The sequence below is a fragment of the Caretta caretta genome, chromosome 15, assembly GCF_965140235.1.
Source record: "Caretta caretta isolate rCarCar2 chromosome 15, rCarCar1.hap1, whole genome shotgun sequence".
NCBI lineage: Eukaryota > Metazoa > Chordata > Testudines > Cheloniidae > Caretta > Caretta caretta.
In genome coordinates this window covers 19,688,014-19,714,790 of record NC_134220.1, presented here as the reverse complement: position 1 = coordinate 19,714,790, position 26,777 = coordinate 19,688,014, and positions in this window count along the sequence as shown.

Sequence of the window (26,777 nt, the reverse complement as noted above, 5' to 3'; positions counted from 1 at the left end):
GACAGAACTGAAAACTTCTAAAAGACCTCAGCAAGAAGGGATTTTGCCATGCCTCAGGTGAATGTGTACGCTCTGCAGTCCATGACTGATTGCTTTTCAGCAACCTGAGAAGTACAGATGTAGTAGAACAGTATGCCTGTGTCTCTGTGGGTGTATTTGCAGTGTGTCTGCATGTGTGCACACAGGTGAGCCTCATTGCTATTGTAAAGCAGGTCTTTCTTTTAAATTAAATTTCATTGTTTTGACTCAGATCTTCTACAAGAGAAGGGCAGTGAGGACCAGCAGATCTTTCCCAGGGATGCCGAAGGAGAGGCAGCTGTGGTTCTGTGTGGCACAGTCCCTTCTGCTTCAGGCCCTGTGGAAGTCCCTCTACTGAGGCTGTACAGAGAACTGGCCCCATGATGTGTTAGGAGTGAAATGGGGCGGAAGTGGAGACCAGCCAGTCTCTGTGTTTAGCTTATCCCATTGGGAGTGACTCCTGGTTGAAACAGTATGTAGAATTTCATTACACTATTGTGCCGCCATAGAGACTCAACCAATAGGTTTTAACCTGGGAAGGGGAGATCCAGTTCACTGTTATCTGGTGAATTATTTATGGATCCAGAGAATAACTTTTCAGAGAACGTGTCACATGTTTGATTTCTGGTCTGAGGAATTCTCTTTGATGTGCCCGTTGACGAAGAGTCAGATCGGATCAGTTTGTACCTTGTCCTCATGCTCTATAGAAGCTGTTTTCTAGGGGTAGAATTTCCTGTTTGTTTTGAGTTCATTGTTCCTGATGATGGTTTTGGAGATGTTCCATAATAAGGTAATTCTGTGTTTTGCAAGTAAAATGTTATCTGGACAAAACATTTTTCTATACATGTCTAGTATCATCCATGACAACACACAAACCTTAGCTCCATTGGTCAGGTCTGTGTTAAATGTAGATGTAATTTTCACGTTACCATTCCAGTAGCACTTAAATTTCAGTGACACCCATTACACATGGAGCTATGTCCTGTCTGAGCATTACAATCACACTGATGCTTATGAAGAACAAGATGATATCGCGGTATCTCAAAACCACAGCATGGTAACTGGCTTTTTTATGGAGACTGTCAAGGAGAGGTTCCAGAATGTGACCAACCAACCTCAGGGCAGACTGTTACAAACCATACTTAGATTTCACCAACCAAGCACCAAGTGTGAACTCTTCAAGAGCTACAACAGCCTTAACATGGAGTCACAGACAGTCCACTTGGGTACTCCGGTCTATCTTGCCACTTAGGCAAGTTTGTCTTTAAGATAGATGGTCCCTTACACCATAAATCACAATAATATTCAGGTTACCCCCAATCCCAAAGGACTAGTCACTTACCCCAGGTCAACTGCACTTTAGATTTTACACTAAATGCTGGCAGCCAATCCTATAATAAGCTAACTAAAGATTTACAAGCAAAGAAAAAGAAACAAGAGAGTTATTTGCAAGGTTAAAGCAGTTTTACATACACACACAAATGAGTTATAGTCTGAGTTTTCAAAAAGTAATAGACGCTTCTATAGTAAGCGAGCTCTGTATGTCCTTCAGGGCTAAGCCAGGCCAAGCACTGAGGATCTTTGCTTATGCTTAGTAATCCTTGCCCTTCAGAGTTCAACCAGCAAAAAGACAGTTTTATCTTGTCAGGGATTTTTATTCCCTTCCCCCAAGAGTTCAAAATGATGGAACGAGTTTGTGTACATGTCTCTTCTTCCTGGGTAGGTGGGGGAAGCAATCAGCAAAGTCTTTTGTCCTCTCATGTTTCACAATGGTTTGTCTGGTGTCTATGGGCATCTTTTGTTGGAAGGAGATAAAACCTGTGGCAAACTAGTATTTCACACTTGGTAATGTTTCTCTCTTGACTGAGGATTTACAGTTACAGAGCAGACACATAAATATTACCTTATAACACGGGATACAGATATTATAAGTGAGATTAATGCATGAAGCAATTTATCAGCATTTCATAAGGTCTACACACTAAATACATTCGTACAAATTTAACATAGATTTTACCAATACTAACACACAGGTGAGCCAGACTGGTTTCCAGCAGGTTAGTGTTCAGTTGTGGCCTAGGGGCCTTGGCATGAGCTGGCATCTGGTCTGCCAGAGTCGCAGAGACCCAGGTACATTTATTTCTCTTCTCCCCTTACAATTAATCTCTTCTCTAATTAGAACTAGATTATTAGTTAGCTTTCCTTCAAGGTCTGCACGTTTGATCTTAATTATAATGTGATCAATAAATGACCTTTGGCTCCATGCAATCATCTCTGTCAATATTTCCTGTTCTGTCATCAATACACATATTTGTTAAGCCTTCTTGGACTCTTTCTGATGCTCTACACAGTGTAATTAACAGGTGGCTCACTGACAGTCAAAGTTTGAGCAGCACTATCCCCAGAGCAACCCAATTTTTTCTGTGAAGAAGATTTTTCTACAGTTTGAGAAATTCCTCTAAGGAGGAAGGAAATTTCATTACCTGAAATGTTCGTGGCTTTCATACACTCAAAAATGATTCCAAGAAGGAAAGTTTCTAGGTAATATGTTTTCTGTTCTTGTTTATCTTGTTAAATATGCCTGGTGATACATGGACATTCAGTATCTCCCATTAAATATACAGAAGATGTGCAATGTGACCAAGTTTTAATGTGCCGCAGAAAATGGTTTTCCCTTCCCAAAGCTTGATGCAAACTGAAAAATACCCATGCTAAGGGTGAGATAGGAGGAAGCTTCCTTTGAACATAGTCAGGTATTTCTAAAGTGTGGTTCAGTCTGAACAGTGACTGTATCAAAATAGCTCATTTATATTCTTATGGAAGGGTAAGACACAGCACTGCAGTCCCTGAAAATTTCCAATTCGCCATTATTTTTCTTCCTATTTACACTTTGCTCCTTATCTTAATTGTATTAAAATGAAATTAATCGTGTGCAGCTTTTCATCTTCCAGTTTCTGTATTCTGCTTTTAGAACAATTTTACTGTGCCCCATTTCTTTAAAATTTAATTTCACTTCTAATTACCGCTCTCTTTTTCCATTTGATTTTCATTACATTTTATTTTACACAGAAAGATTAACTCCTCTTTATGAATTCAAGTTTTTCTGTGTTGTTCTTCTCATCGCCTGATAGATAAATTATAGTTCATACATATTAACCCCCATTCTGCAATGGTACTGCACAAGCATTTCCTAGTTTTCTCATCCTATGAACGAGTTCATTCGCTTTATGCTCAGATACTTCCGTGTTTAATTTCACTTTCATTTTAGCTGAAGCGATTCAGAATTCTGTATCTAAGAGAATTAAATAGTAGCTGGGGCCAAATTCAGTCTGGATGTAAATAGGGGCAACTCTATGGAAACCAGTTTGCAGAATCAAGCTGCTTTTTCAGGATAAAGTCAGAGAACATTAATTCAGGCTTTATAACAAGAATAATATTGAAACAAATTGAAATCATGTTCACTGTAGCCTGAAGGCGGATATGTTCCTTGTAAACAGACCTGGCCTGAACTCCAAGGGCTAAATTTTGCTCTCAGATGTGTGTGCGCAATTCCCATTGAATTGCAGGGTATGTGCCCGCCTTGGAGGGCAGGATTCGACCCCTGGGATGAATTTATGGTTGTTCTAGTGATTGTCTGTGGTGCATCTTCAAGATTTGTTTTCCTCTCACGTATTCTATTTTAGTGCAAAGCAACAGCCTAGTGATACATTGTTGTGCTGTGAGATTGTCACTTTCCAAGACAAGAAATCAACTTTGTGCTGTTTGCATGATCACACCTTTAAATCCAGTCACAGTGGTTGTTGCACTGATTGCCCAGTGGCTGGTGCTGCTTCTACAGACAATTCTGGGGCCAGGCTTTGGCCTATCTAACATGGCCATGCAGCCCACATTGCGGTTAGCAATGTGGTGAGGATAGCCTCACCAAGACACTACATCCAATGCCACGCCTGCAGGCAAGGAATGGGCAGGAACGAGGTGAAATCTTGTGTCTACCACCAAAACTCTAGCCAATGCACTGTCGGATCAGAATAGGGCTGGCACCATGTATGCTCTGCTACCCACCTCCCCAAAGATCAAGCATGAATGGGAGGCTAATTGTGACTGTGTCAATGGGCATCCCTCAGTCTGCTCTGGGGGAAATGCAGCTACATACTCCCCCATGCACAGGACTTGTGGCAAAGCCACAACCAACACCTAAAAGCAGGAGCAGTAACAGACAGGACATATTTATAGTGATTCATTAGCTAAACCGGGCAATTTAGTAGATGAATCATTATATTAAACCAAAACTATAGTCAGAGACACTGGAGAAGTTCTCTGAGCTTGGACCCAATTAATAAAATATTAAAAGACTTATTCAAAAGATTGATTCCTATTTGTTACATTTACATATCCAGCCTTAGTTAAGTTGTCACTTTGTTCTGATCACTTCTTTGCTTATTATTTATTTTAAATTATAGATGTATGAACCTCCCGCGACTTATGCTTCCTTTACAAGCTGCTGGAGAAAAATCTGTACCTGTCTCCAACCTGTTTATTGCCATTTTTAAGCTAGGAAAACCTGACTATAAATTGATCTAATCTCTCCTTGTTAAAAATAATTCTGCCCTGCTTTATATTTGCCACAAGTAGCATCCTTTAATTAGCTAGTGGAACGTATTCATTTTCATCTAGGTGAGTTGCACCTTTATTACACTGTAAATGATGTGATCCAGCAAGGCATTTTACAGCAAATGGGGCTAAATGGCCAAAGCCTTTGTAAACCAGTTATCAACATCAGGTGCTTTTGTCAAAAATTACAGGGTGAGGTGTTCATTACAACTCCAATTCATACCAACTCTAAATTCCAATATAGTGTAAATGGAACACATCATGCTAGGCCATGGACTAATACATTTGCCTGTGTGGCGTCAAGATTCACCTGAATTAGAACTTGTTTTTCAAAGTTAGCGGCAATAATTCAGCTCACAAAAATGACTCTGGTAACAGTAATTTCCTACTCTGTTTCAACTCATCTTTACCTGTAATTATAGCTTCATCATAGTCCTTGAGGGAGAACATCTGTTTTCACAGATCATGCTAATGTTGGACTTAGTACAACTGTCTTTAGCATTCCCTGAAACACATTTGGCAGATTCTAAACATGTCTTATGTTAGATCATTTTTAATGCTATGAAAGGTTGTTTTTTTTTTACCCTTCCCATCCAAATCCCATGCATCAATTCCTTTAGTTAACTGACAAGGAAATATTGCCCTGCTTCCATTGCCTGGAAACAAAGCTACAGCATGATATCATTACCATTACTGTGTTATCATTACTCTCAATTACTCTTCAAGCTACTGCTACAAACAGTACGTGATAGCATCATTATCCCTTGCAACTGAGGAAAGTAGAGTTATGAAAGGGATATGAGGGGTCATAACAAGCCTGTCTTTCTCAGTCAGATTCTCCAGTCTGCTGTTTTCGAAAGTAGCCATTTTCTTGTGGCCATGATGAAGGACGGGACAAATAAAAGGAGAAAGGGTCGTCAGAATTCAGGGGGCAGATTGTGTAGTTTGCTTATCTCGCTTCAGTCAAAATCACCAAACCCAATCAATTCTGACTGTTGCTATTCTTGGCGATGGTGCTTCTTGGAATGAAGTCATGGCACTGAGAGCTACTGTTTGGATGCTGCTGCCCGGATGTCATTTCCCACTTTCCAGAGGGAAGTGGGAAATGACATCCTCTTGATAAGTTGAGCACTTGGAGACCTTGCTGAAGTCATGCAGGCCTAGGGCTCCTACTACAGCCCACTGGTAAATTCTTTATAAAAGAAATGGGCCCAATTAATTCCTGCTAGTGAAGGAGAAGATGTTGTTTAAATGTACCTCCCTGTTCCAGCCCTGGGGGAATTCACGCAGGGGAAGACAGGTAGCATTTCCATTCTAAGCTGTCTTTAGAGTTCAAGTTTCAGTCACCACTGGGCTCTCCATAGCTGAGATTGTAGCAAGGATTTTCTTAATTCACACTTCCTACGTTGCTCTGGCGATGCCCCTTCCCAGGTCAGCATCACACACCATTTGGGAGACAATGGCTTTTGCCAGGCCTTCCAGCAAGGTTGAATCACAACCTCCACCTATTGTGGTTCTCATCTATGGTCTGAACCAGGGGAACTTCCCTGGTTCACACTTGTATTCAGTGTATGGGCCGCTTCACCTTGAATGGTCCCTTGAAATATGTGTTAAATCATTATGCTAAATAATCTGTCCCACCATGTATTTAGCTGTGACACTCTGAGTAAGTTTCCCAGACCTGAAGAGCTCTGTGTAAGCTCGAAAGCTAGTCTCTCTCACCAACAGAAATTGGCCCAATAAAAAATATCCCCCCACCCACCTTCTCTCTCAGGTTCACACTGGTAGAATTTGACTTGCAGTAGGTAGATCTCTGCATAGTTCTGTTGCCTGTTTTTTTAGTGGTTATTGATTATTATTGAGTTCCAATTCACTGTAATTTAAAGAACTGAGGGCTTGTAGAGTTTTAGTCCAAGAATCAGGCACAACAGAATCAAGGTGATCAAGTTCAGTATCTGGTTGGGAACCCCCGTGTGCACAACAAAGACATACTGAAGCAGAGCAAAGCTTTAACCTCTTTTATTAGCACAGGTGAGTAAAGACAGAAAAGCTCTGACCCACAGAAACATATAGCAATAATACAGAGTTAGGGTTATCTCTTGTACCATTCCTTGCATATACTCACACCCTTCTTTGGGGATCTGATGGTAAGAGACAAAAGTCCAGCCCTGTCCTGCCATGCCAAACAAGTCTGATGGTCCAGATCTAGATCAACCGACCCCACTCACATGGCGCTCCAGCCTATTTTAGGGTCTCGGGGCTGCCATGGACATTCACTCAAAGGCTCTGCCCCCCTAGTCCACATCTAACTTTCTCACCTTAATAATGTTGGGGTACATTTATCCTATAGATTAGTATATTAATGATTTTAGCTTATTACCACGTACATCAATTTGTTGCCAATGCAAATTCGCAGTTAAGCATTTGCCATCATTTTATCCTAAAATATCCAAGCCTAGTATCAGTTCAATGTTCTTGAGGTTACCTGGTATGAACTTTTCCCCCCTTAAATGCTCCTTTTCCAATTCCCCAAAACTCAGGGCGACTGTCAGGCTATCTATCCAGGCTGAAGTTCATAGGTCTCAAAGCCTTATGCCAACAGCTTAAACTCAAGACTCTCAGGTACGATACAGGCCTGTAGGTTCCTTGCATTACTGCTGAGTAAAACTGAATGCTAAAGCTAGCTATATGGGCTACAGTTCTTTGGTGAATTTAGCACTTGTGAAATGTTCCAGGCTGATAGCTAGAAAGACTGAAGTCCTCTATCTACTGAAAGGGTTCAGCTTGGCTAATAGTGGTACAAGCTTCCATTATCCTACCCCAGCAAATGCTGGAGGGACCTACTCTGGAGGTGAGTTGGTACGAAGTCCATTCTACATAGCCTTTCTCCTCAGAGTGCCAGCAAGGGTTGCATCAGTTTTGATGGCAGTTTGCGTAACACTAAGTGAGCGCACACAAACCACTGAGCAGGCATCAGCCAAGTGTAGCATGTTGTTAGTGACTGCCATATCTAAACTGGATTTGAACAGATGATCTAGGAGTGTGTATTAAGATCATAGAATATCAGGGTTGGAAGGGGCCTCAGGAGGTCTGATGTAAAGAGTTGCACAAATGAAGCCATTTTCATTGCACAACAAGTTGTATTGCTCCTACAAAATCCAGAAACTTATACTACATATTCTGGAGCACCATCTTCTGGCACCTTATCTATCAACTACTTACTCATATATAGAACATTTCTCATTTACGGAGCACTTCTGTAACAGTGTAAGGTTACTGGGCCCTTAATATATCTACTCCCGCAATCTCGTCTTTAGCTGTCTCTGCCTATCACTGACACCTTACAGTCTTTCCATTCTCTTATGAAACTTTCCCTCTGGCTGTATTCTGGATACATCACTGTCCTGGACAGTAGAGATTCTACAACATATCCAACTATTATCCCCCATCCAGGCCCATCAGTTGTACACATACAGGAGGAAAATAAGACAGTAACACTGAGACTTCATTCATTTTTTGGCCCTGATAACTCATTATTTAGAGAGGAGAGTGATTTTATGTCAAATCTGACTTAAAAAATGACTGAACACCTCTGATAATTTTCTTACAACTGAATGCCTTATGGGCACATTTTCAGTGAGATGAGCTAGGAGCGACATACACTCATACTTTCTACTAACAAGATGTTGCCTAACAATCTGCACCCCCATCCAAGCCCTTTGCCCTTTCCATGTTAACACACGTGCAGAAGCAGGGAAAGGACTCTGGATTTAGACCCAGCCTTTCTTCACTATTCTTCCCCCCTTGTCTTTGGCTTTCTGAAGAGGCCACTGGCATGAAATGGAGAGTTGCCTCATTCCCTTTCTCTCCTTGCTTTCTTCTCTCTCTCCATCAGAAAATCCACTGTCCCCTATTGTTACGTCTACAATTAAAATATGCTAAAGCTTCTGAATTGCAGAGGGACTGATCTTTGCAGCTGATACAGCTGTGTTGCAGTCTTGCCCTTTTTTTTTTTTTGAAGGCATAAGAGTACCACGAGAAATGGAAGCAAATGATAAAAGAAGAAAAAAGAAGGTCACACTAGTGATCATCAAACACAGAGAAAAGTGACAATCCCTAGAATCAAATGATCCCATTATTGACAGGAACTAGTTTAAAGAACACAGAGAACAATAGCTCGATAAATAATACCTCATTAGTGAGGATTCAAAGAGTGACAGGATAGTGAGAGCTGGGGGTCCTACTTGCAAATGAAACTTTCGATTTGGAACATGTAGAGAAAGCTGGGGCTGAGTGATGCAGCTCAAGGCACATTTATGATACTAACCAGGTGCCAGACATTTTCTCTACAGGAGCCTGCACAAAGACAGACTCTCCCCGCCCCCGCCCTTGCATACAATTGTCTAGTGTTTTCAAGTAAAAGCTTTAATTGTTAGAATGTGGCATGGGTAACAATGGGATGATTTGCACATCTGATGTTTCTTGAACAGGCAACAAGCCTTGCAATCCAATTAGCCGCCTTTGATGGCAAACTTAATTTCTAACCTCGAGTAAAACTGTTTCAAATAGACTACTTTATGCTCTGAGCTCTAACTGCAGGTAACATTTATTTGTCACTGTCAGAAATGCCAGCTACCACCTCAAAGTGCTAAGGGGGAAAGCTTTTGAAAGTTATGTTTAGTATAGATGTGGTAGAAAAAGGCAGAACAGCCAAACACTCAAATTCCAAGTTTCCGCTTGACTAGCCCTGGTACATCTCGCTTAGTTAGTTAGTGAACAGTCACATGGAAGTCATTTGGGGGATGGCTGCATTCACTTGTGATCAAAGGTTCATGTGACAGCAAGAGTAAGAATGATTCATTATTTGCTATTCTCCTGGCCAAAAAGGAGCAGAAAAAATACCGCATGATCTAAGAGACCAGTCAGTGTCATGGAAGATTAGGGTTGGAAGAGACTTCAGGAGGTCATCTAGTCCAACCCCCCTACTCAAAGCAGGACCAACCCCAACATGCAGACATGCACCTCAGGCTGATAGTTGCACCAGATGGTTTGCCAACACCCCATAGGCTGAAACAGTTTTGTCTAAACCTCTCAGTAAGTGTTTACAGATGATGAGCATATTCACAAACAGAAAATCATAAATGAACTATTTATAAAAATAAAGGAGCAGCAAATCTGGAGTGAACATATTTGCAAGAAATAATTCTACCATCTCAAATTAAATACAGTGTATCACAAATGAAATTAGCTTAGAGCATCTTTGCACTTTGGGACGAAAAACAATTCATACCACTTAGGACGTATCAAGTTCAATGAGCCCATTGCTATGGGAGTGCTTGAGAATATAATCTATGGTACCAGCACATATGGGGTACGTTCTATTTCCTACTGAATGGTAAAACTTTTATTGATTTCTGTTGCAACAGAATTGGGGTCTTTATCTTGACTTTAGGGTAGATGCTCAAACTAGTCTTAGTCTGGGGAACAACCACTCTTCTGATACTCTAGGGTAAGGAGTGTGATAGGTGAACTGGACCAGGTGGTAGGAAAGCGTTCAAAATCTCTGCTCTCTCTTGGGATACTTAAGTAGAACTCTCTTTGAGCATGTTACATACCAGTGGACTCACAATGCCCAATTCCTTTTTTGAATAGCCTTTTCTCTCTCACAGGAGTGTCTGTATGAGCAGGGAATGAAGGGGGAAAACGAGAGACACACAGACCCAGGGAAAGTCATGAGGAGAGAACATACCTCAGCCAACACACATTGCTAGGGGCCCTTGGAGGTCTGCATGTGCAATTAAGGGACTGAGGCAACAGGAACAGAGTCCAGTCTTTCAGGTTCTTAAGCAAGGCCCCAAAACTGTGGGCTTTTCTCCCTATTGCCTTTTTTGGAGGGGAGTTTGGGGTGGCATGGGGTAGGGGAATGCCTCCTTACTAAAATGCTGTGTGTTTTTTGCTGGGCTCTGGGATGTTTGTTTCCTTTACAATAAGGAGAGTTTGACTGAAAGGAATAGATAATAAGACAGAAAATATCGTGTTGCCTTTATATAAATCCACGGTACGCCCACACCTTGAATACTACATGCAGATGCGGTCACCCCATCTCAAAAAAGATATAGTGGACTTGGAAAAGGTTCAGAAAAGGGCAACAAAAATGATTAGGAACAGCTGTCGTATGCATAGAGATTAATAAGACTTGGACTTTTCAGCTTGGAAAAGAGACGACTAAGGGGGGATATGATAGAGGTCTAGAAAATCATGACGGTGTGGAGAAAGTGAATAAGGAAATGTTATTTACTCCTTCTCATAACACAAGAACTAGGGGCCACCAAATGAAATTAATCGGCAGCAGGTTTAAAACAAACAAAAAGAAGTATTTTTTCATACAACGCACAGTCAACCTGTAGAACTCCTTGATAGAGGATGTTGTGAAGGCCAAGACTATAACAGGGTTCAAAAAAGAACTAGCTAAATTTATGGAGAATAGGTCCATCAATGGCTATTAGTCAGGATGGGCAGGGATTGTGCCACTAGTCTCTGTTTGCCAGAACCGGGGAATGAGCAGGAGGGAATGGATCACTTGATGATTACCTGTTCTGTTCATTCCCTGTGGGGCACCTGGCATTGGCCACTGTCAGAAGACAGAATACTGGGCTAGATGGACCTTCGGTCTGACCCAGTATTGCCGTTCTTATGACATTGTTACTTTTCAGAAGCACCCAAATTAAATTCTATTTTATTTATTTGAAGGAGTTGGAGGAAGTTTTTGGAAAACGTACGGGACAATTTCCTGGTGCAAGTGCTAGAGAAGCCAACTGGGGGGGGAGCTTTTCTTGACCTGCTGCTCACAAACTGGGAAGAATTAGTGCGGGAAGCAAAAGTGGATGGGAATTTGGGAGGCAGTGACCATGAGTTGGTTGAGTTCAGGATCCTGACACAGGGAAGAAAGGTAAGCAGCAGGATACGGACCCTGGACTTCAGGAAAGCAGACTTCGACTCCCTCAGGGAACGGATGGGTAGGATCCCCTGGGGGACTAACATGAAGGGGAAAGGAGTCCAGGAGAGCTGGCTGTATTTCAAGGAATCCCTGTTGAGGTTACAGGGACAAACCATCCCGATGTGTCGAAAGAATAGTAAATATGGCAGGCGACCAGCTTGGCTTAACGGTAAAATCCTAGCGGATCTTAAGCATAAAAAAGAAGCTTACAAGAAGTGGAAGGTTGGACATATGACCAGGGAAGAGTATAAAAATATTGCTCGGGCATGTAGGAATGAAATCAGGAGGGCCGAATCGCACCTGGAGCTGCAGCTAGCAAGAGATGTCAAGAGTAACAAGAAGGGTTTCTTCAGGTATGTTGGCAACAAGAAGAAAGCCAAGGAAAGTGTGGGCCCCTTACTGAATGAGGGAGGCAACCTAGTGACAGAGGATGTGGAAAAAGCTAATGTACTCAATGCTTTTTTTGCCTCTGTCTTCACGAACAAGGTCAGCTCCCAGACTGCTGCGCTGGGCATCACAGCATGGGGAGTAGATGGCCAGCCCTCTGTGGAGAAAGAGGTGGTTAGGGACTATTTAGAAAAGCTGGACGTGCACAAGTCCATGGGGCCGGACGAGTTGCATCCGAGAGTGCTAAAGGAATTGGCGGCTGTGATTGCAGAGCCATTGGCCATTATCTTTGAAAACTCGTGGCGAACGGGGGAAGTCCCAGATGACTGGAAATAGGCTAATGTTGTGCCAATCTTTAAAAAAGGGAAGAAGGAGGATCCTGGGAACTACAGGCCAGTCAGCCTCACCTCAGTCCCCGGAAAAATCATGGAGCAGGTCCTCAAAGAATCAATCCTGAAGCACTTACATGAGAGGAAAGTGATCAGGAACAGTCAGCATGGATTCATCAAGGGAAGGTCATGCCTGACTAATCTAATCGCCTTCTATGATGAGATTACTGGTTTTGTGGATGAAGGGAAAGCAGTGGATGTATTGTTTCTTGACTTTAGCAAAGCTTTTGACACGGTCTCCCACAGTATTCTTGTCAGCAAGTTAAACAAGTATGGGCAGGATGAATGCACTATAAGGTGGGTAGAAAGTTGGCTAGATTGTCAGGCTCAATGGGTAGTGATCAATGGCTCCATGTCTCGTTGGCAGCCGGTGTCAAGTGGAGTGCCCCAAGGGTCGGTCCTGGGGCCGGTTTTGTTCAATATCTTCATTAATGATCTGGAGGATGGTGTGGATTGCACTCTCAGCAAATTTGCGGATGATACTAAACTAGGAGGAGTGGTAGATATGCTGGAGGGCAGGGATAGGATACAGAGGGACCTAGACAAATTGGAGGATTGGGCCAAAAGAAATCTAAGGAGGTTCAATAAGGATAAGTGCAGGGTCCTGCACTTAGGACGGAAGAACCCAGTGTACCGCTACAGACTAGGGACCGAATGGCTAGGCAGCAGTTCTGCGGAAAAGGACCTAGGGGTGACAGTGGACGAGAAGCTGGATATGAGTCAGCAGTGTGCCCTTGTTGCCAAGAAGGCCAATGGCATTTTGGGATGTATAAGTAGGGGCATAGCAAGCAGATCGAGGGACATGATCGTCCCCCTCTATTCGACATTGGTGAGGCCTCATCTGGAGTACTGTGTCCAGTTTTGGGCCCCACAGTACAAGAAGGATGTGGATAAATTGGAAAGAGTCCAGAGGAGGGCAACAAAAATGATTAGGGGTCTGGAACACATGACTCATGAGGAGAGGCTGAGGGAACTGGGATTGTTTAGTCTGCAGAAGAGAAGAATGAGGGGGGATTTGATAGCTGGTTTCAACTACCTGAGAGGTGGTTCCAGAGAGGATGGTTCTAGACTATTCTCAGTGGTAGAAGAGGACAGGACAAGGAGTAATGGTCTCAAGTTGCAGTGGGGGAGGTTTAGGTTGGATATTAGGAAAAACTTTTTCACTAGGAGGGTGGTGAAACATTGGAATGCGTTACCTAGGGAGGTGGTAGAATCTCCTTCCTTAGAAGTTTTTAAGGTCAGGCTTGACAAAGCCCTGGCTGGGATGATTTAATTGGGGATTGGTCCTGCTTTGAGCAGGGGGTTGGACTAGATGACCTCCTGAGGTCCCTTCCAACCCTGATATTCTATGATTCTATGATTCAGAGGGCCTAATTCCCCTCTCACACCAAAGTCAGTCAGGAGCAATTCCACTTGAGTCAGTAGCAGTATGAAACTGCTGTAAGTAACAGTAGAATCAGGGCCTGACTACTTCTTTCTACCTCCCAACTGAAAATGAATGTTTCCTTACAAGCTCGAATTTTAATTACACCCAGAGACATTTCCTTTTAAATTCACACACACAGCATCCTGACTAATGGTACCAGACTCCTAGAATACACCACAATGCAGTGAATTCCCAAATTTCCCTAGGCTCTCCTAGCTCAGTGCTGGTATTATGGCTTCTCATACTACTACTGGCTTTAGAGATTGCTTCTAAACCAGGTAAAGCTATAGGAGCATCAAAGCTGTTTTGATGCTCATCCTGCAGAGCTCTCTCTCAAAGCCTTTTTAAGCAAGCTAGTCAGGGGCGCCCTGGTTTGTTGGATGAGTTATTCCTACATAGTCTTTAGTCCATGAGACCCTTTGCTATGGGGCAAATTACCCATTATCACAGCATAGGACTAGATTCTACAGAAGTGGATATGCTCCTCTCAGATCCTACATTGCTCTTATTTAATGAAGGTGATGCAGTAAGCTAGCTCATAAGCCTCACCATTGCTACAAGCCCCCCTATGTTAGTATTACAATGCACTATTTTAATCAGTCTAGGTAGCCAGCTACCAGAAGACTAAGACATAGCTACAGAATGATTTTAAAAGAGCTGGTCAGCCCTGGGTTTCTTCACCATGAGAAATTCCTCCTATCTCTTTACTTTGCTGGCTCTTCCTTCCCCAGCACAGAGCTCCTGGGCAAAATGAAAACCGAGCAGAAATACAAAAAAATCCCCTTCCCAGAGATTTCAATAGACTTTCTAATCAACTACCTCCTGCTACTAACAACCCTGAAAGCAACACAGCAGTAGCAGCATGAATCTCCCACTCCTTCCTTTTATATGGCTCAGTGCAGCTGTTTACCAAATGCTAATTGAAGATAATTAGCCGTCAGTTATCACCTGTTATATTTTCACCTGTTCCACTTGCAAATCCCCAGCATTTGTAGCTTCTCCAATTATCACGGTCTGATCAGAACAGAGTAGAGGCCCTGCCCATTTGGCTAAGGAGTTAACCCTTAACTTGCCAACCTTCCCTGGTTTCGTGCTATATAATGCTATCATTGGAAATTACATTCCTTTCAATCAATCCAAAGAGCACCTGGTCAAGCTTTATATTTACAGATCTAGGGCAGCTGGTTCCTGATATGGTGGATATACAACCATGGGCTAAGATGTTTAAATGTGACTAGTAACTTTGCCCTGGTCTACACTAGGACTTTAGGTCGAATTTAGCAGCATTAAATCGATGTAAACCTGCACCCGTCCACACGATGAAGCCCTTTATTTCGACTTAAAGGGCTCTTAAAATCGATTTCCTTACTCCCCCCCTGACAAGTGGATTAGCGCTTAAATCGGCCTTGCCGGCTCGAATTTGGGGTACTGTGGACACAATTCGACGGTATTGGCCTCCGGGAGCTATCCCAGAGTGCTCCATTGTGACCGCTCTGGACAGCACTCTCAACTCAGATGCACTGGCCAGGTAGACAGGAAAAGAACCGCGAACTTTTGAATCTCATTTCCTGTTTGGCCAGCGTGGCAAGCTGCAGGTGACCATGATGGAGTCCCAGAATCGCAAAAGAGCTCCAGCATGGACCAAACGGGAGGTACGGGATCTGATCGCTGTATGGGGAGAGGAATCCGTGCTATCAGAACTCCGTTCCAGTTTTCGAAATGCCAAAACCTTTGTCAAAATCTCCCAGGGCATGAAGGACAGAGGCCATAACAGGGACCCAAAGCAGTGCTGCGTGAAACTGAAGGAGCTGAGGCAAGCCTACCAGAAAACCAGAGAGGCGAAAGGCCGCTCCGGGTCAGAGCCCCAAACATGCCGCTTCTATGATGAGCTGCATGCCATTTTAGGGGGTTCAGCCACCACTACCCCAGCTGTGTTGTTTGACTCCTTCAATGGAGATGGAGGCAATACAGAAGTAGGTTTTGGGGACGAAGAAGATGATGATGATGATGAGGTTGTAGATAGCTCACAGCAAGCAAGCGGAGAAAACCGGTTTTCCCGACAGCCAGGAACTGTTTCTCACCCTGGACCTGGAGCCAGTACCTCCCGAACCCACCCAAGGCTGCCTCCTGGACCCAGCAGGCAGAGAAGGGACCTCCGGTGAGTGTACCTTTTAAAATACTATACATGGTTTAAAAGCAAGCATGTGAAAGGATTATGTTGCCCTGGCATTCGCAGCTCTCCTGGATGTACTCCCAAAGCCTTTGCAAAAGGTTTCTGGGGAGGGCAGCCTTATTGCGTCCTTCATGGTAGGACACTTTACCACTCCAGGCCAGTAACACGTACTCGGGAATCATTGTACAACAAAGCATTGCAGTGTATGTTTGCTGGCGTTCAAACAACATCCGTTCTTTATCTCTCTGTGTTATCCTCAGGAGAGTGAGATATAATTCATGGTCACCTGGTTGAAATAGAGTGCTTTTCTTCAGCGGACACTCAGAGGAGCCCATTCCTGCTGGGCTGTTTGCCTGTGGCTAAACAGAAATGTTCCCTGCTGTTAGCCACACGGAGGGGGGAGGGTTGAGGGGGTAGCCACGCGGTGGGGGGAGGCAAAATGCGACCTTGTAACAAAAGCACATGTGCTATGTGTGTAATGTTAACAGCAAGGTTTACCCTGAAAGAGTGTAGCCACTGTTTTATAAAATGTGTCTTTTCAAATACCGCTGTCCCTTTTTTTTTCTCCACCAGCTGCATGTGTTTCAATGATCACAGGATCTTCTCCTTCCCAAAGGCTAGTGAAGCTTAGAAAGAAAAAAAACACACTCGAGATGAAATGTTCTCCGAGCTCATGCTGTCCTCCCACACTGACAGAGCACAGACGAATGCGTGGAGGCAAATAATGTCAGAGTGCAGGAAAGCACAAAATGACCAGGAGGAGAGGTGGCCGGCTGAAGAGAGTAAGTGGCGGGCTGAAGACAGGGCTGAAGCTCAAATGTGGCGGCAGCGTGATGAGAGGAGGCAGGATTCAATGCTGAGGCTGCTGGAGGACCAAACCAGTATGCTCCAGTGTATGGTTGAGCTGCAGCAAAGGCAGCTGGAGCACAGACTGCCACTACAGCCCCTGTGTAACCAACTGCCCTCCTCCCCAAGTTCCATAGCCTCCACACCCAAACGCCCAAGAACGCGGTGGAGGGGCCGCCAGCCACTCTGCCACAGAGGATTGCCCAAAAAAAAGAAGGCTGACATTCAATAAATTTTAAAGTTGTAAACTTTTAAAGTGCTGTGTGGCATTTTCCTTCCCTCCTCCACCACCTCTCCTGGGCTACCTTGGTAGTCATCCCCCTATTTGTGTGATGAATGAATAAAGAATGCATGAATGTGAAGCAACAATGACTTTATTGCTTCTGCAAGCAGTGATCGAAGGGAGGAGGGGAGGGTGGTTAGCTTACAGGGAAGTAGAGTGAACCAAGGGGTGGGGGGGTTCATCAAGGAGAAACAAACAGAACTTTCACACCGTAGCCTGGCCAGTCATGAAACTGGTTTTCAAAGCTTCTCTGATGCGTACCGCGCCCTCCTGTGCTCTTCTAACCGCCCTGGTGTCTGGCTGCGCATAACCAGCAGCCAGGCGATTTGCCTCAACCTCCCACCCCGCCATAAACGTCTCCCCCTTACTCTCACAGATATTGTGGAGCACACAGCAAGCAGTAATAACAGTGGGAATATTGGTTTCGCTGAGGTCTAAGCGAGTCAGTAAACTGCGCCAGCGCGCCTTTAAACATCCAAATGCACATTCTACCACCATTCTGCACTTGCTCAGCCTGTAGTTGAACAGCTCCTGACTACTGTCCAGGCTGCCTGTGTACGGCTTCATGAGCCATGGCATTAAAGGGTAGGCTGGGTCCCCAAGGATACATATAGGCATTTCAACATCCCCAACAGTTATTTTCTGGTCTGGGAATAAAGTCCCTTCCTGCAGCTTTTGAAACAGACCAGAGTTCCTGAAGATGCGAGCATCATGCACCTTTCCCGGCCATCCCACGTTGATGTTGGTGAAACGTCCCTTGTGATCCACCAGAGCTTGCAGCACTATCGAAAAGTACCCCTTGCGGTTTATGTACTCGGCGGCTTGGTGCACCGGTGCCAAGATAGGGATATGGGTTCCATCTATGGCTCCACCACAGTTAGGGAATCCCATTGTAGCAAAGCCATCCACTATGACCTGCACATTTCCCAGGGTCACTACCCTTGATATCAGCAGATCTTTGATTGCGTGGGCTACTTGCATCACAGCAGCCCCAACAGTAGATTTGCCCACTCCAAATTGACTCCCAACTGACCGGTAGCTGTCTGGCGTTGCAAGCTTCCACAGGGCTATCGCCACTCGCTTCTCAACTGTGAGGGCTGCTCTCATCTTGGTATTCATGCGCCTCAGGGCAGGGGAAAGCAAGTCACAAAGTTCCATGAAAGTGCCCTTACGCATGCGAAAGTTTCGCAGCCACTGGGAATCGTCCCAGACTTGCAACACTATGCGGTCCCACCAGTCTGTGCTTGTTTCCAGAGCCCAGAATCGGCATTCCACAGCATGAACCTGCCCCATTAGCACCATGATGCATGCATTGGCAGGGCCCATGCTTTCAGAGAAATCTGTGTCCATGTCCTGATCACTCACGTGACCGCGCTGATGTCGCCTCCTCGCCTGGTATCGCTTTGCCAGGTTCTGGTGCTGCATATACTGCTGGATAATGCGCGTGGTGTTTAATGTGCTCCTAATTGCCAAAGTGAGCTGAGCGGCCTCCATGCTTGCCTTGGTATGGCGTCCGCACAGAAAAAAGGCGCGGAACGATTGTCTGCCGTTGCTCTGACGGAGGGAGGGGCGACTGACAACACGGCTTACAGGGTTGGCTTCAGAGAGCTAAAATCAACAAAGGGGGTGGCTTTACATCAAGGAGTATTTCAGGCAGGACTTCACGGAGGGTTCCAATAAGAAATGGTGCACCTAAGTTATTGTTCTTATTGGAACAAGGAGGTTAGCCTGGCCTCTGATTGATACATGGCTAGATTTACCTCACTGCACCTTCTCTGTGAGTGACTGCAGTGTGACCTAGAGGAATGAGTCCCCTAGATGGGGGAGGACGCAAATGAGTACAAAACAAATCTGGTCTATTTCTTGTTTTGATCCACTCCATCTATCTTTTACATCTTTGGCTGGCAGCAGACGGTGCAGAAGGGCTGCATGCCATCCACATCTCATGGCTGCTCGACAGAAGATGGTACAGTACGACTGCTAGCCATCCTCATCTCCTGCCTGCCCGGCAGAAGATGGTACAGTACGACTGCTAGCAATCCATATAGCCTGCCTGCTCACCATAAGGCGGTTCAATAGGACTGACTGCAGGACTAAAGAGAATGACCTGGTCAAGTCACTCCAAATTTAGTCCCTGCGCCCATGTCTGCCCAGGCACTCCCAGCTGACGTGGCCAGGAGCACCTCGGACACGACGAGGACGGCTACCAGTCGTATTGCACCGTCTGCTGCCAGAAGGCAATGGGTTGCTGCTACTGTGCAGCAAAGCCGTACCGTGTCTGCCAGCACCCAGGAGACATATGGTGACGGTTACCTGAGCGGGCTCCATGCTTGCTGTGGTATGGCGTCTGCACAGGTAACTCAGGAAAAAAGGCACGAAACGATTGTCTGCCCTTGCTTTCACGGAGGGAGGGAGGGAAGGGGGGCCTGACGATATGTACCCAGAACCGCCCACGACAATGTTTTAGCCCCATCAGGCATTGGGATCTCAACCCAGAATTCCAATGGGCAGCGGAGACTGCGGGAACTGTGGGATAGCTACCCACAGTGCAACGCTCCGGAAGTCGACTCTAGCCTCGGTACTGTGGAAGCACTCCGCCGAGTTAATGCACTTAATGCACTTAGAGCATTTTCTGTGGGGACACACACACTCGAATATATAAAACCGATTTCTAAAAAAACGACTTCTATAAATTCGACCTTATTCCGTAGTGCAGACATACCCTTTGAGTACCTTATTTTTTGAGTGACCAACTTAAGACCCCTTATAGGGGGTTGATTTCCAAAAAGTGCTCAACATCTAGCCTTTCAAAGTCAGGCTTCCTTAAAATGGCTCAGGTTAGGCATGCACACATCACTCATCACGGTTGATAATCTTTGACATGGAACCTTCAAATTCTAGCTGGAGACCTGAGTGCTGATTGGGCACTGCAGGAGTGGACCATGCAGGAGAGAATACAGGTGCCATTACTCTGAAACTGTCATAGATCTGATTTCACAGGACCTTTAGATTTGTTGGCTTCCTCTACAAAGTATTCTGGGTCCAGTGGCTTTATCAGAAAATCTTCCTCCCCTTCAAAAATAAAGGGGAGAAAAATAAAAAAAGGCAAAGTTATTGTTAACTTATGACCTCCATGATGAAAATGCATCCAGTTCTGAATTAATTTATAAGTAGCATAATTATTATAAAGTTAATTATGTGTAAGTGAATAATGAACTGCAATCATTTACTCACTGAAGAAATATAAGCCCATCAATTTGTATTAGAATAGTTAAGCAATTTAATTCAATTTTGGAATGACTGTTGAGTTTAAAGACTAAGAACAAACAACAAATAAGGCTAGGCTCATTTTATTTATCCACTAGCTGTTAACTATATGACTTACTGAGATTGGCAGTTTAATTAAACTGGGCCCTTGTGGGAATCTATCTCCTATTGATAAATGTAACAAAAGTGCACACAATGTTCCCATTGCAGGAGATCACTCCCTATTACATTGGTTATTGCCTTTCAAGGAATATGTTTATATTGGAAAGTGAGCTAGCCTACAGGCAAACCTCATTTTACAAGAGTCTTAAGACACTCACAAAACTTTCATAAAGTCATGGTTTTGTAAAATCAGGGGGAAAATAAAATTGCCTTCTCTTCAGCTGGGGGCCACAAAGGCATTTGTCCAAAATGGAGTGCTGCAAAACCAGGGTCTATCTGTCGTGGAGCAGGGGACTAGCACCCAGGACTCCTGGGTTCTAATCCTAGTTCCGACTCACTGTGTGAGCTCATGCAAGCCATGAAAGATGAAGACCCTGACTGAGGAAAAACACTTAAGTGCATGTTTAAGCTGAAGTCAATGCACAACAATTAACCTTAAATGTGTTCGGGGTGGAGCACACCCTTGGAAACTCCCTTTAAAAATTTCCACTGCCGCTACATTGCCCTCCTTCAAATCTCTGCTTAAAACTCTCCTCACTGAGTAAAGCACTTGACAAGGGCCAGGAAGGGAGGTGAGCTGTGACCACTGATTATCACCCTGATCATAACTTTCTCACTGTTTGAGGGTAAGGAGGACAAGGTGGTGGTTGTATCCATGCACATGCTTGGCAAGCCCTTGGGGACAGTGATTGTCTTTTTGTTCTATTGTTGTACAGTGCTTAGCACAATGGGACCTCAGTCCTTGCGTAGGGCCTCTGGTCAATCCTGCAGCACAAATAAGAAAAATTAACAACAATAATTAATAAGCAGTCCCTACCCAAGGGAAAGAGACAGGGGAGTTTCTTATTATAGTCAAAGCTGGGTATAATAATATTTGCCAGCAAGTTAAAATATCTGTCCATTTGCTTTAGTTTTACTGATCTCTGGTCTAATTTCCCTGGGACGCTTCCAGTTTAACATGCAGCACAGACCTTCCATGTCAGTGGACCGGCATTTTTTAATTATAGCCATATCGCTGAATGTAATGGCAATAAGGTTCCCATAAATGTTCAGAATCTAAACTTCATTGTGCTTTGCAAAGTATAACCATCATTTCGCTGAAATGTGAGAATGCCTTTTACTCCCTTTCTCTATTTCCCAGCAAGCCTCTCAGGAGGACCATGAGTTTTAAATTAGCTTGTGCATGAAGCGATTGTGTCCCCCTTGAGCCTTTTGTATTATGATAATGCATAGATAAAGGTAAGTTTTATTAATTGGAGCTGTATCCATGGTGGTTACTATAGAGCAGGGGAAGGGGGAACTGGGAGTAGCTCTATTACATGCTGATTCAAGGATCCAAAATTTGAAGCACAACACCCTTCTCCATGAACTTGCCCTCTTCACCTGCACACTGATTTAATGTGAATTGTTCCAGGCAGCACTAATTCTAACAACTCATTCCAATTTATTGTCTTTAAAAAAAAAAACCAATACTCCAAACTCTCCTCTGTACTGGTCTTAAAAATTGCTCTCAGGCAAGACTGGAATTCATTACTGTAGCCTTTGCATAAAAGTACTTTGGATTCACGCTCTGTGCTTTCCTAACAGCTCTCTCTTTGCTAACAGCACAGAGCAGGGCTACGATAGATTTTTCAGCTTTTCCTTGTTTCTCTAAACCTAAACCATATTTCACTGCTTCTTAGTTGGCCTCCTGTCATATAGTCTGTTCTCACTATTTTGTTTTTCTTTTCATTATCTTCTGCCCCGACCCCACATCTCAATATTCAATAGATGCCCAGAGATATTTCTTCTGACAGTAGTGCCTGCTCTCTTCTTTGAATCTCACTTTGGAGGTTTGTCTACATGGAGACACTCAAGCAAATTAATCAGAATTAACTTTCCAAGTGGATCAGTTAAATCACATTAAATCCTTGTGTAGAATCTCTTTGGCTTGTCCACATTTGAAACTCTACCCCTGCAGTGCTCCAGCCGTGCTGTCATAGTGCTTCAGTGTAGACACTTACGACAGTCATGGGGGAGGGCAGGGGGGTTCTCCTGTTGGTGTAGTTAATCCACCTCCTCAAGGGGTGGTAACTAGTTCAACAGGAGAATTCTTGCTTTGACCTAGCCATGTTTACACTGGGGGTTATGTGGGCTTTACTACATTACTCATGGGTCTGGATTTTTCACACCCCTGAGTGATGTAGTGGGATCAACTTAACTTCTGAATCTAGCCCTGGCCTTAATTCACTTTGATAGCGAATTAAACGCAACTGGATTAAGGCCACTCTAATTCTCAATAAGAGCATCCACACTGGGGATTAATATGGTTTAACTAGTCCACTTTAAATCCACAGCTTCAGTTAATTCAGATTAATTTTCCTGCATGTTCCCTGTTAAACAAGCCCTGACAGCATTAGCTAGTCAGCATGCAGCTGGTTTGCCATTGTCCAGGGATTTGCCATGGATAAGCCTGACTAGTACTGCTACTGCCTTTGGACTATATTGGGAAGCTGATCGTTTCATAGATCCAAAGGCCAGAAGAACTATTATACTCTGACCTCCTGTATAACACAGGCCATAGAACTTCCCCTAAGAATAATCCCTATAGTAAATCTTTCAGAAAAACATCCAATCTTGATTTAAAACTTGTGATTGAGAGGCCACCAGGACCCTTGGTAAATTGTTCCAATAGTTAATTACTCTCATAGCTAGAAGTTTATGCCTTATTTCCAGGATGAATTTGTCTAGCTTCAACTTCCAGCCATTGGATCATGTTATACTTTTATCTGCTAGATTGAATAGCCCGTTATTAAATATTTGATCCTCCTGTACGTTCTTATAGACTGTAATCAAGTCATCCCTTAGACTGAATCCACCACAACCCCCAAATCTTTTTCAGACTTGTTGCTTCCGAGGATAGAGTCCCCCATCCTGTAAGTATGGCCTACATTCTTTTTTCCTGGATGTTTGCCTTTACATTTAGCCTTATTAAAAAGCACATTGTTTTCTTGTGCCCAGTTTACCATGCAATCCAGGTCACTCTGAATCAGTGACCTGTCCTCTTTATCATTTACCATCCCCTCTATATTTGTGTCATCTGCCAATTTTATCAGTGATGATTTTATGTTTTCTTACAGGTCATTGATAAAAATGTTAAATAGCAGAGGGCCAAGAACCAATCCCTGTGAGACCCCAGACCTACTTGCCAATGATTCCCAAGGTACAGTTACATTTTGAGACCTATGAGTTAGTCAGTTTTCAATCAGTTTAATGCGTGCCGTGTTAATTTTATATCGGTCTAATTTTTTAATTAAAATGTTTTGTGGTACCAAGTCAAATACCTTACAAAAGTTTGAGTATATTACAACAACACCACTACGTTTATCAACCAAACTTTGTAATTTCATTTTAAAAAATTAAGTTTGACAGAATCTGCTTTCAAAAAACACATGTTCATTACCTGCCTTTAATTCTTTATGAATCAAATCCCTTATCAGCCACTCCATTATCTTGCCCAAGATTGATATGAGGCTGTCAGGCCTATAATTACCCCGGTCACCCCATTTACCCTTTTTAAAAGTTGCCACACTATTAGCTTTCTTCCAATCTTCTGGCACTTTCCCAGTGCTCCTAGACATATTTGGATGAGAGAGACATTGCTGAGGCGTGCGCCACACCAGGGGAACATCCCAGGGTAATTCTCACTGTTACTAGATGAGTGAACATTTTAAAACATGAAGAAAAGGAGGACTTGTGGCACCTTAGAGACTAACCAATTTATTTGAGCATGAGCTTTCGTGAGCTACAAAGTGAGCTGTAGCTCACGAAAGCTCATGCTCAAATAAATTGGTTAGTCTCTAAGGTGCCACAAGTACTCCTTTTCTTTTTGCGAAGACAGACTAACACGGCTGTAACTCTGAAACGAGTCATTTTAAAACATGTAAAACTACATGGTGTGTGGAGAGACCCTTTAAAGCTTCCTGGGGTCAGGTGCTAGGGGAAATTTTGGACCCATGAAAGTCCTGATCCAAAGCCCATTAAGATCAAAGACTCCCCATGAGTGAACTTATTATGGTTTGCTTGGAAGGGAAACATTAAAGGAAGGGGGAGAGGAGAGGAAAGACCAGCTTCTTCAACTCTGGGGCTAATTCTGCCTGCCTTGCAGCTTGTGTAGTCTGTGACACCAATGCACCAATGTCACCTATTGTCCCCTGAAGCTGAGGGCAGGCGCACCTGTTCCTCTGTGCTTTTGTAATCTTAGTCAGCCATCCTTCTGTTTTCCCAAGGCTCCAGGATGAGGCCTTATTGGGGCACCTCTGCTCAGGCAGATAAAAGCCCAGGTGCCAAATTATTTCTAGGGTTTCCCTTATCAGCCTCACGATGTAATTAAGTTTGTAGGCACCCAAGATAAAAGGAAAGAAAGAAAGAGAGTGGTGGCAGGCTATCATTTGTTATGTTGCTGGCTCAGTGAGCCAGCAAACACGGACCTTGAAGATGATTTGTAGGGTCTGCTAAGCTGCTCATTTGTTAGTGGGAATTACAGGGTGCAAGGGCTCCTCGTTCATAGCATTAGCAATTGATGGATAAATAGCTAGGCACCTGGAGGGACATATGGGGCCCAATTCTGCTCTCAGCTGCTCCTGTTGACTTAAATGAGAGGCCTATGTGAACACACAGAGACAGAATTTGGCCTACAGATCCTGAATGCTAAACAGGGCCCAGTGTTTCCTCCTCTCTCTTCAGCCATACTGTGGGGTGGGGGTAGGGGCTCCCCCCCTCACAGACAAAGGGGCAGAGCTGGCTGGAAAATGACTATTCCAAATCATGTCATCTTCCCAGGTTTCAGGATCTGCTTTTGTTCCATATTGGCGTTCACCCTCCCACAGGGACTGAGATCCTTCTGTGGTCTCTCAGCTTAAGAATTGTCCCATACACGACAAAGGGGAGACTAAACCTCTGAGGATTCACCACTTGGCAGCTGAGGAGTGCAACTGGAGTGGGGAGGGGCGAGCACATCATTGCTTTATTGTGAAATAAAAGGAAGCCCCTGCCACTCTTAAAAGCACCACCCGTCCGCCACGTTCTGAGTGCTCCTAAGGCTGGACCTCAGCAACAGAATGCTGAGGGGACGCTGTTCTTAGCATTGCGCAAAACCTACAGCAGAGAGACCACTGCCTCTCAGAGCTTTAAACTGTGCAAAGTCGGGGGTTGGATCAGCCCTTACCTCCTTTCAATGTATTAGGGCAGCATAAATAAGACAGGTGTCTTAGAAAGAGACATCAGACTCTGACACAGGTGTGGGCTGCTAGGTGAGCTTGACAGCAGCAGGTGCTAAATCAGGGATGGCTGTCACATTCCTAGCTGTTTCTGGGAGAGGTGTCGCTTTCCTATAGCACACACTGGTGCATCCGTCTTAGGTACTTATAGACACCGGAATCATAGGGTCTGAGCTCCTGGGTAGTAGGAGTGAGCTGTTACACCCATGTCATAGACAGGGAACTGAGGCCCAGAGAGATGAAGTGATGTGACCAACTCAACGGAACTCTGCTGATTTGCCCCAGCCGAAGATCTAGATCCAAGAGTTTAATGTGTACTCGCATGTTATAGCATGTACTGGAAATAAATAACACATTTAATAATGGTTGGCAGCTGGCCTGACTTCATGAACCTCAGTACAGAAGTATGAGCTGGTAGCCCTGCTAGCTACCTCCTTTCTTCAATAGGATGCAATAAACAAAGTTCTGTTTCCTAATCTGACAGCTGAGGAGAAATTGTCTTAGAGAGTTTAATTACTTTAAAAACCAACAACCCACCAATGCAGTCGGTTGCCATGGCAAGAAGTTCTATCTGGATGGAATGGCACTGGCAATATTGAGGAAAGTGTCTGTCTTTTAAATGCTGGCCTTATAATGAAAGACAATGATCAGCTATAAATGCATCAAGGTATTTAAAGCTGCAAATACAATTGCTAATATGATAGTCAAGGACTTGCCTTGCTGTTATGAGAATCTCAGTGTCTTGGTTACTGGGCTAACTGTACCTCAGACACCTCCTGACCTCTCCAAGCTCTTTTTGCTCCAGGCCTTGAGCCGTCACAGCTTTCTTAGGGTGAAAACATACATTTCTCCTACTCAGACCAGATGCTGAGTCACAATACAACAGCAATCACCTTAGCAGGTCTGGGCTGGGCTCAGACTCTGCAGGGCAATGACTGAGGTAGTTAGTGACCAGACCAA